Source organism: Malus domestica, chromosome 07 (genome assembly GCF_042453785.1).
Source record: "Malus domestica chromosome 07, GDT2T_hap1".
Classification (NCBI taxonomy): domain Eukaryota; kingdom Viridiplantae; phylum Streptophyta; class Magnoliopsida; order Rosales; family Rosaceae; genus Malus; species Malus domestica.
The window spans coordinates 26,302,137-26,313,353 of NC_091667.1; the positions used below are offsets into that span (position 1 = coordinate 26,302,137).

The window sequence follows — 11,217 nt, forward strand, 5'->3', positions numbered from 1 at the left end:
TGGGGTTCCAAAGATTCCAAACACACCCAAATAGTTTACAAGGGGACGGAATCTATGTATGGGAATCCAAAGATTCCAAACACACCCAAATAGTTTATATAGTGTTCACACTGCATGCATGAATGATATGATTGAAGTCCTTTTTGATAAAGTTGCCCTAATTGATAATTGCTTCCACCACCAACAATATATTATTATAATTCCCTACACGTTCACTTCAGCTCACTTTACCACTTGCTCTCCTACTTCTTAATTTCCGCTGCTTCATCAAATGGAAAGCAAAAGCAATAAGCCGGTGAAGAAAGACAAAGGATCAAAAGTCATAGCCAATAAGAGTATCCCACCAAAATGAGGTCAGGTCAAAGCTAGAATCTTTGAGGAACTAGTGGAGACTGTGACCTACATAGCAGGAGGAGCAGCAGGAGGAAAGTGTGGTGGCAGTTTTCTGGAAAGACCAGGCTCGTCAAGTGTCTACCCATATTCTTCTGATGAGAAATACTAGCACTGTTTGGGAAAAAGGGAAAGAAGAGGAAGGGTAGGTTATTTTCTCTCTTTTAAATTGCTACTTTTAGATGTCTGAGGGTTTGGGAAAAAAAGGGTAGGGCGAGGAAGGGTAGGTTATTTCCTCTCTTTTAAATTGCTACTTTTAAATGTCTGAGGGTTTGGCAAGTATCCAAGTTGGTTAAGCCCTAGGGGTTGCCCAAACGGCAAGGGTGAATACGGAAATGGGTTAGGGTTCGGTCAAGTCAAAGCATTCGATTTCCTTTACTGTAACAAAAATGTAATGTCCATTTTGATTTTGCTATAAATTAACTGTTCATCATTCTTAACAATATGGATATATTCAAATCTTTTTAGATGACAGTTTATCTACAAATAATTAGAATTTCTATTTGGGTTGGACCAATTGAACCTTAGCATGCCACAAATCCATAATATGTGATTATATTTGTTCTAATTTGTTTGTATGTAAGAATTTCCGAAAAAGTGATATATCCCGGTATCCCGGTTATATTCATGAATCTCCAAAAGATAGTTAGAGAGAGGTTTGCTAAGTAGGAAAGGGATCATCTCCGAATCCCTTTCCACCTAATCCACCAAGTTCATGATCCGGGTCGTTGAAATTTGATCCAACAGCTACAAACAGGGGATCCCTTTAAAAGTTGTAACAACTGTAGCTGTTGGATCAAATTTCATTGGTCCAGATTCCGAATTCGGTGGATTGGGTATAGGATCCCTTTCCTGCTAAGTATCCAACAACACTTCTGATGTGGTCCAAATTATATGCCAGTTGTGCTTTTGTCTATATTAGTATTTCTGATTGGTTGAACTTGTCTATTTGTGTGTGTCCAAAACTCATGTGTTCACACACATCTGCTTCTTTTCACTGTCATATACAAAACTCACTTTGGTCTCATCAAAACCCCCCCCCCCCCAACCAACTTTCTTTCCTCTTCATATATAATTCAGCTACGATCTATAAAGATTTATTTATTACAAAAAGCAGCCAAATTTCCACCCTAGAAAGTTAAAATTCAATATATACTAAAACTAAAAAATCAACCGAAACACTGTTCATAAGCACAGTGTAGTTCTGATTTTACCCTTGCTTAGTTTGTGTTATTACAAGGTTGCCATTCTTTCTGCTGAGTTCGTAGCTGTCGTTCTTTCTCTTCGACAGCACGATGATAAAACTCTCTAGCAAGTCCAACTGGCTACAGACTCCATCAAACCCTAGAAATTGTTTTGCTTTTTTTAAGCATCCTCCTTTTTCTCCCTGCTCCTTGCTTTCCCCAACCTAGAATCCTCATCCTTTCCCCGAATGAGATATCTGAAATCCACAACCCAAAACTCACTCATAGTAGCCCCTGCCTTGCCTCATTCCTCATATCCTAATGGTTCGTTCTCTCCATTCGATTCGATTTCGGTGAGTTCTTTGTGTTATGAATTTTGATGTTTTGCGTATAATTTTGGTTTTTGGAATTTCGAATTTGTACCCTGACCTTGCTCCAATTAATTTTAATTTCGTCTGTTATTGTTGGGTTTGAGTAAATTTCGAACCTTTTGTTTTCGTTCTTAAATTTTTTGAGTTCTATCTGTTAAATATTTGTTAAAAGACCCGAATTTTCTGTTCGAACAATTTGTATAGCCTATGAAAACTGAACAAAAAGTCATATGTTCCGTGATTTCTTCCTTCCCGGTCTACTAGAAAACCTTTTGGAGCTTCATGGTGGTCGCACATCTCCTCCTCTCTGCTCCTCCTCCAAAACTGTGAAGATTTATTTACCGTTATGTATTTATGTTTCGATAATTGCATGTTAAAAAAATGTTTTGAATTTGTGATTTAATGTAATTGGACTTTAGAAATTTGTTTCTTGATTATGTCGAAGATTTCATGATCGTGATGTTGAGAGAAAGAGAGCAAGAACCACGTTCACATAATATATTCACTATGGGTGCAGAAGCTCTGTTCTCCCTTTTTGGCCAATTTCAAAGGCTCTGAATTGCTTAATTTTCTTTAAAAATGTTTTCAACTTCAGATATATATATATATATATATTTTTTTTTTCGGTTTTCTGATTTCTGGTTGTGTTTCAGAGCATAATAGTGGGAGTTTGAGTAATGGAGCTGTTGGATTTATCCAATATAAATCAACCTTTAAGTGGTCTACTATATGTAATAGGAATGTAATATTGAAGAATAATGTTATTTGTGATTTGATCTCTTAAAGATATCAATCCTATATAAGGTGTCTTATACTGGAAATAGGATTGATGGAATCCTTAATTGAATATGATTATGATACTTGACTTGGAGACTAATAAAGTAAGTTAGGTTTCCTTTATGGATGGAAACCCTAGCTTTTAGCCTATATAAAACACCGGTCCCTATAAGCCCTAGAACACACAGCATAATGCTTCCCATAGAGTAGTTGTATTCGGCTAGGAACTTATAGAAGATCTTGGTGTTGCCATGCCCACTTCCTTTCGTGTTCGACTTCCATGGCTACCGTTGGAATCAGGTTAGTCACTCATTCGTTTGTGTTTTAATTGTATAACCTAATAAGGCTAACAGTTGGTATCAGAGCCACTGATTATATAATTAAAACCTATTAGGTTTAATGTTGGATTATATAATATTATCTTGAACTGCTTGTTTAATCCAAATTCTCATTGCATATACTCGGCAACATCACCATGCGATTTGAATAAGTTCAATTGTTGATTGGAATCAGGTTGCATAATTATTCTAAACCCATGGTCATGCTTTTGGGTCAATATTCAACTGGGAAAACAACTTTTATTAAACTTTTGTTACGGGAATTGATGGGTTCTCTTAGATCAGCCTCGGGCTTTCCGTCTTCCATATAAAAAATACCCATGTCTATCTCTTCCTCTTCACGACAAGTGCTCGCGGATGATTCGTGTAATATATGCAATTAGCTTTACCTCCTTAGTTTGAGGATTCGACAGAAAAATAATATTTTTCACTAATGTTATGGTTGCAGTCAAGGGAAATTTATTAAGAACTATGCTAATTGATACCCTGATTATTATCAGCAAGACAAGTTGCCTGATTACAGCACGAATCCACAATATTGTATTGTATGCAGTGTATTACGTATAACCACATAGTTTTGCTTGCCAATTGGAAATTGGACTATGCTTAGAGCTAGAGGCGTTTATTTTTTTTTATTTTTTATCAAAGCATGAATTACATTATGGAATTGAAGCATGAAATTTAAGAAAAACCATATAGGAATTGGAATCCTATAATCATATAGGAACTTAAAGAAGCATATATGTAAGGCGTGGTATTACATTATGTATTTTACAGTGGAAATCATGGCACTAAGAAGAATAACAGTTTTGTTCTATTTCAATCTTCATGCTAGTGTTTTGGTTGAATTGATTTACCATGTGCCACTGATGATCTCAATTTTTGTAAGCATGCTATATTTGTTCTGACCTTACTGAAGAGGTCCCTTCGATTAGCAAGCAGAACGAAGTCATCTACCAAAGCAAAATGGTTTGTTTCATTGACTTTGATTTCCATAATGGTTTATGATATTTTGGCTGATATATATTTGGGTTGATCCCTGAAAGCTTAAATTGGTAATAAGATAAATATGTACTTGCATGAGTGATGTGCTAAGTATTGTAGAGCATGTACATACATTGAATACCATGTTTCAGTTAAGTATGTCATGAATATGGATCCAATTATTTTATGTTTGGCAACTGTATAAAAATAGGCACATGATTTATGTGTTTGACTAAGAATTGACATTATCAATTTTTAATCTGGTATATGTTAATATACTTCTTTTCGATCAGGAAGAGCAATGATAAATTTAAGGTTTTGCAATTTATTTGAATTATTACTCCAGTAAATTAAGGTACCGTTATGATATAATTTGGTTGCCATAAATTTCTATTACACATTCACTGATTTGTTCTCTACAAAATGGCTTGAGGTGATACTCCAATTTAACAAGAAATAATTGCATAAGTGTCGGCAATTGGGATATGCAAACATGCCAAGAAGTATGTAAAAGTCAAATCTATCTTGTTTGTTCGCGGCTAATTTTTGTTAGTGCCACATAAGAGCGAGCTTGCTGGAATCAAAAGCTCCAGCCGCAAGTTTAAGGGGGTTTTACTGCCACACGCGAGAACACCTGTGTGAGGTGCGTCCTGGGTGGACAGGCAACAAGGGGACACTAACCACCCTTCGAATGCCTCACGGATTATTGCAGGTTCTGTTTTCCTTTTTGCATTACATGATTATGTGTAGGAAATATATATAGACTGAATTAAATAGCCATGTCATTGGTTGCTGTCGGAAATATCTAATATGGATTCAATTTTAAGTATGCAAGCATGGAGCAAAATTGACATATGGCGTGTTTTATTAAAGGGATTGGGTTGTCCTATATTGCTTTAAGCTTGAGATGATCTTATGTAAAGACACAAATGTGTTGATTAGTAATGCAGTATGCTGGTACTTAAGTATGATTGGAGATTTAATTCAAGTACGGTTTATAATGATATTAACTCCATAAGAAATTTGCTTGACTAATCAAATTAGTTTTGTCTATAATTTTGCTTTCCTATCTCAGTATAGTCATTCAATTGTACGTGACTAGTTAACTATGAAATTGATGCATAACTTGTGGATTGACTGAGAGTGACAGAAAGCATTCGGTGGCAAGAACAAGTACAGTATACAGATGAATGAGGTTTGCAGTAATTATGTGACACTTCTCATTTGTATTCTATTTATTCTTATATGAGAATTATGGTGGTCATGTGATTATATATGTTTATAAAGAAGTAGTGAACATATGAAGGCATGAGGTATGTATTTCATTCAAAGTATGTGGCTTAACTAATAAGCATGAATTTTCAAACATGTATTATTGTTTGTGGTTTTTCCTATTCCTAAAGAATTTAAACAATACTTTGATAAGTAATTTTTATGTGTCATAAGGGGAGAAGAAAAGAAACTTATACAAGCCTAATGTATGGCATGTATTGGAGATGTTTCTTTTGAAAGAAAAGAATTTTGGTAGTTCCTTTGTTTAATTTGGTATTTACAAGGCTAATGCACGCTTTTGATGCTAATGATTTAGGAGCCTTGTACTACGGAAAGAAATGTACAAAAGAAAAGGAACCCGTTTGATTTAAGAAAACATTTGAGCAATTTAGTTTTTAAATTAAAGGAATGTATTGTTCTTTTGCATTACATAAAGTATTTCTATTTCAAGCAATTGACTCTGTAATGATAAGTATTGACATTCTTGTGGTGGAATAAAACTTGTTCTATATGTGATTAATCTTTTTCAAGTATGCTGTCAGGTTTCTTGAGATTAATTTAATGTCAAAGGGAGTTATGAAGGAATTAGTGCCATTTGTTGGCAAGACTCGAAGCTCGAATCAGGTTATCATAATTTTGTCACTTACAGTTAATTAATCCATGTGACTTCTTGTATCGTTTCAGGGCAGAGTTGATCAATGCCTTTTCAACTAAAGGAAGCCGCAACGGCTTAGTTGATGATGAGACTGTATTTTTGAGTTACTTCGGTCAACTTTGCATCTTAATTAGAATAAAAGGGATAATCTTCTTGCCTACAGGTGTGGATTACTTCTTTTAGTTTAATTAAGATGGCATAGTATGGGTTTTATTTCACAGAAGTTGTGAAAACCTTCATCTTGCCTACAGGTGTTGAAGTTTTTCATGAAGGAACTTTTGTGACATAAAATCTAGTACTAGAAACTAGTTAATTTTCTTGCCTACAGGTGTAAATTAATTTAGTTTCATGAAGTTTATTGGGATAAAGTTCCATGCCATCAGTGACAAATATTTCCACAATGAGCCCCATAAAAGGTTTTGGTTTGAAGGCATGGAAATCGGTTGCATCATGATGTATTTTGTATCTCTTTATGAGACTTGTTGATGCAAAGTGTTGGATCCATGAAGGTTAATCAATGATTGCTAAGGTACGCATTGTTTAAGTCTTATGCTTGTAAATCTTTTCAATTTGAATTATGATGTCGGTTTAGAGGATGAAATTTGACTACTAAAGTTTCCTTTGGACATCGAAATTGAAATGATATGAAATTGAATTTGTTATGGATATATAAATTCATGATAGATGCACATAATTGTTTCTGGCAGATTGCGTGTCTTGATTTAAATCGGGTGAATGACATGTCTAATGATCACCAAATGACCTGAATTTTGGATATGTTCAACATATAAATGTCTACTATGTGTCTGAAAATTTTCGTAATTTTCTGCCATGTATGTTAATTATGGTGAATTTACTAGTAACCCATGCTCGTATAGACAGTTTTTACTGGCAGATTGTGATGTTTTTTGAGACGTGACTTTAGACTACTATTTTGACCCAAAATGGCTCTGTATTTTTATTTTATGAAGATTAGTATGTCTATTTTGATCAGTATAAATTTTGTAGCAATCAAGCATATAAATTAATTATGATTAATTCTAAAGTGAGTGTACCTCGTTACTGAAATTCTGTTTAACAACTTTGTGTTGGTTGTAATATCTATTTTATTATGTCTAAAATATAAAGCAATTTTATTTAGGTACATCTTTGAAAGAGTGTTTGCCCAAGTGGGAGAATTAGTGAACGAAAATTGGGCTTCACACTCATTAACTTATTTGCAAGTATAAACTCTGAAAACTTAGTGGGAGTTGTTCTAAAATTGTGAGCATTAAGTGGACTTGCATGAATCTATTAAAGCATTATTCTATCTTCCATGAATTTGCGTTACTCGAATGTCTATAATATGTTTAAGTTGCACGAATGTATACTTGGTATATGCGTGCATTTTTCTGTTACTGCCAATCATTTGGATTTCTCAGTTGATCATTTGTTTTGGGGCTCATAAGGACTTAGCATAAATGTGGACTTATTAATACATATAAGATGGTTGTTGGATACATGTTTTGTGTAAACAGCAGTGAATGCTTTCAAGCTTAGTTGTACCTTTCATTGAGGTAATATGCATTCATTGACTAAGTAAGGCTACTCCCAAAGGCATATTTTCAAAAGTATGATTTAAGTATTGATTTGCAAATTAAGTAACGATGTTGCAGATCAGTGGGAGTTTGAGTTTTGTGTTAGTAATGCCTTGCAGTTGCAGATGACCTATAAGGTATGTATATAATCCATGTATTCATTTTAATCTCCAGTTGGATTCATTAAGTCACATTTTTCGTGTGCTAGTCAATAATCTGATAAAATATATATCAGATATCAAGTTGTTATCAAATTGCATATTAAATGGCATGACATGATTTGTGCATTGCCTCAGTTGTGAGGATTTCCATCTTGCCCGCAGGTGTTGGAAATCACTATGAAAGTAACTGATATGGTGCATAGATCAGTGTCAAAAACATATTAATTCATCTTGCTCACAAGTGTTGAATTAATTTGTTTTATGAAGTTTTGGGATATTTTACTTGGACATGTGCCTATTTGGTATTTTCAGTTGTGTCCGTTGGTTACAAACATTGTTTGTATTGTTATCGGTCTAATGAAACTGATGCATGATTGTTTTGGAGATGTATTCACCCCTGCAGGTTATAGTGGTTTCATTAGATGAAGGATATCTGCATTGGCAGATTTAAGGCTTCGAAGAAGCATAAAGTGTAACTTGTGAGTTACAATAAGGTGGACCTGAGATGATATAAAGTAAGACATTTTGGTTAATTTAAAGTTTAATTTTAAAGTTTCATCTCTTGATCATAATTTGTGTTTCATGTGAATGAGGATCTTAGCATGTGTGATTATGAAGGTTCTGGGTTGTGTCAACCCTACAACCTTGTTAGTTCCATGTTAAGAAATGCATTTGACAGAAATTGCATTAAGGACGAGATGTAATCACTGTTACATGGCCACTAAAGTGACATTAGTCTCCAATCTCAAGTATAAACGTGAATATTACATTTTGTAGACCAAGTGGGAGAATGTTGGATTTATCCAATATAAATCAACCTTTAAGTGGTCTACTATATGTAATAGGAATGTAATATTGAAGAATAATGTTATTTGTGATTTGATCTCTTAAAGATATCAATCCTATATAAGGTGTCTTATACTGGAAATAGGATTGATGGAATCCTTAATTGAATATGATTATGATACTTGACTTGGAGGCTAATAAAGTAAGTTAGGTTTCCTTTATGGATGGAAACCCTAGCTTTTAGCCTATATAAAACACCGGTCCCTATAAGCCCTAGAACACACAGCATAATGCTTCCCATAGAGTAGTTGTATTCGGCTAGGAACTTATAGAAGATCTTGGTGTTGCCATGCCCACTTCCTTTCGTGTTCGACTTCCATGGCTACCGTTGGAATCAGGTTAGTCACTCATTCGTTTGTGTTTTAATTGTATAACCTAATAAGGCTAACAGGAGCTGCAACCATGCAATGGAGTATAGCAGGAGGCAGAGGACCTTTCTCTCCATCTCAATAGATAGAGCTAGAACACCAGGTCTTGATCTACAAATACACCCAATGTGCCTATTTCGTCCACTCTGCTCATCCCAATCAAGAAGGCCCTTAATTCTGCAGGATTTTTGACATTTTCTAACGGAATTCTCAGGCCCAATTCATGTAATTTCTTCATTTTACTCAAAGGAAAATGATTTCTGCACACTTTTTTTTCTTATGCACGTTTTTGCTTATTTTGTTGTTTGATTTTTGCTTGATTTTATTTAATTCAAAGGCTAGAAATAAATCTAAATTTTTCATGCCTTCGTTCTAAGTATTTTTCGATTTTCGTGGGGTTGTGTATGTGCAGTGGGATGGGGTTCTATCCATTTGGTATTCTCCAACACCACTGATCCTGCGCAGAACATGTTCATTGTGAATTACAAAGATTTCATAGATAATGTACAGATTAGGGATACACTTGAGCCTAGATAAGCATGAAAAGCATACGGTTTTGCTTCACCCATCTAATCACAGAATTGTGTACCATCAATTCAAACGTTGTAGAACCACTTTCTACAATGAAACTGTAGTTGGCTGTGTGTGTTTGTGTTCATTGGCAAAAACAGATTGATAGTGTTGAAGAATGGGGTAACAATTTAATTATGTGTACAATGAAGAATCACATATGTTATTCTTAAAATGGGTCTGCACAAATTTTGCATAATATGAAGTCACCGTATATAAATGGTTTTTCCAAAATTATTTGCTATTTTGTTCCTTTTCGTAAATAGGGTTGTAAGATTTCCACATGTATGTAAATAGTATTGCCTATCGGATATACATTTATAACTTTCTATATGTTTTATACGGTTTTAAAACCCGCAGTATCGCGCAGAGACACTTTCGCTAGTTAAAGCTAAAACTTAGCTAGGAAAGAGAGTTTTTTCACTCTAATAGGATGGCAAATCTAAAATAATTAGAGTTCTGTATGATCTAGTTATGAATAAATAAATAAATAAAATTGTTAAATCGATGATCAGTTTAAAATTTTGAAGATTTTATTACAGTAGAATCTGATTTTTGAGCCACTTAATGTTGTCCATTTCGAATGATCAAATAAGCCTGATCTCGAATATAAAAATCAACTCACATTTTTAACTATTTGAGCTATTAGTGTTCGATGCATATGAATTATTTGTTTACATTACTTGTTTAAAAGTAATTTAATTTTATCTGAAAAATGAAAAGGGTTGCTTAGAATGAGCAAAATAAGGGCTGGTTTGGTATTGATGTGCTTTGAAAAAAAACTGCTGTGAGAATAAGCGGCTGTGTTGTAAGAATAAACGGCTGTGAAATAAATCAGCAGAGTGTTTGGTAAACATTTTTGTAAAAGTGCTTTTGGAAAGAAAAAAAAGCAGTCTGATAATGGATGTTTTCATTAAAAGAGCACTGTAGCTCCGTGTGCTTTAAAAAAAACCAGTTTTCCAAAGCTGCAAATAGCTGCTTCAGCTTTTCCTTTTATTTCAGCTTATTCTCACAGCAGTTTCCAAAATAAGCCCCTTTTTTATTAGTTTACCAAACACCTAAAACCCTCACAGCTTTTTTTCATGGGTGCTTTTTTTTTAAGCACCTCACTCCCAAACCACCCCTAAATGTAATCATATGGCTCAGCCAGTCTCTGATTGACAGCTTACTCACTTTATCTGGTATGAGAATGACATGTAGTTGATCGTAGATGAGATGAGCAACATCTCTTAGTAATTATATATTATTTGTTTTTAAACCGCATAATATGAACAACGATGGCACACAGACGAAATTTTTACAGTTCAACTGATCGGCGCAAGCGGAGAGAGGTGACGACGGCAAATGGATGAAATTTTTACAGTTTGACTGATTGGCGCGAGCGAAAATAGATGAGATCAGAAAGGGAGAAAAATTAGGGTTTGAGAGATAAAGAAAGCTAATCCCAAAATGGGTGAGAACGGCAACAACCATAAAGAAAAGAAGAAAGAGCACCGAAGCATCCAAAGAAATTGAAACAGGAAAGAAACAATGTGTGGCCTTCGAGGGCAGGGCCGTCCTTTTACTGTGGAAAAGATGGCAAAAATTTGGCTTAACAAACAAATTGAGAGGCATTTTCGTCCACACACTGCCCATGAACAGTGCACTTGAGTTTGAGTTTTAGCATATGTACTAGCCTTCATGCACGCACATGAGCGCGTGCAAAAGGCATTTTTTAAATCGCT

General features: G+C 34.6%; 1 long non-coding RNA gene across 1 annotated transcript; it reads left to right on the top strand.

The window, feature by feature from the left end:
• The first annotated feature begins 1,443 nt into the window (after positions 1–1,443).
• LOC114826085 (uncharacterized) lies at positions 1,444–9,668 on the top strand. The gene is made up of 4 exons (XR_003774940.2): positions 1,444–1,927; positions 2,599–8,224; positions 8,939–9,148; positions 9,336–9,668. It is a non-coding gene; the product is annotated as an uncharacterized lncRNA (long non-coding RNA).
• The last annotated feature ends 1,549 nt before the right edge of the window (positions 9,669–11,217 follow it).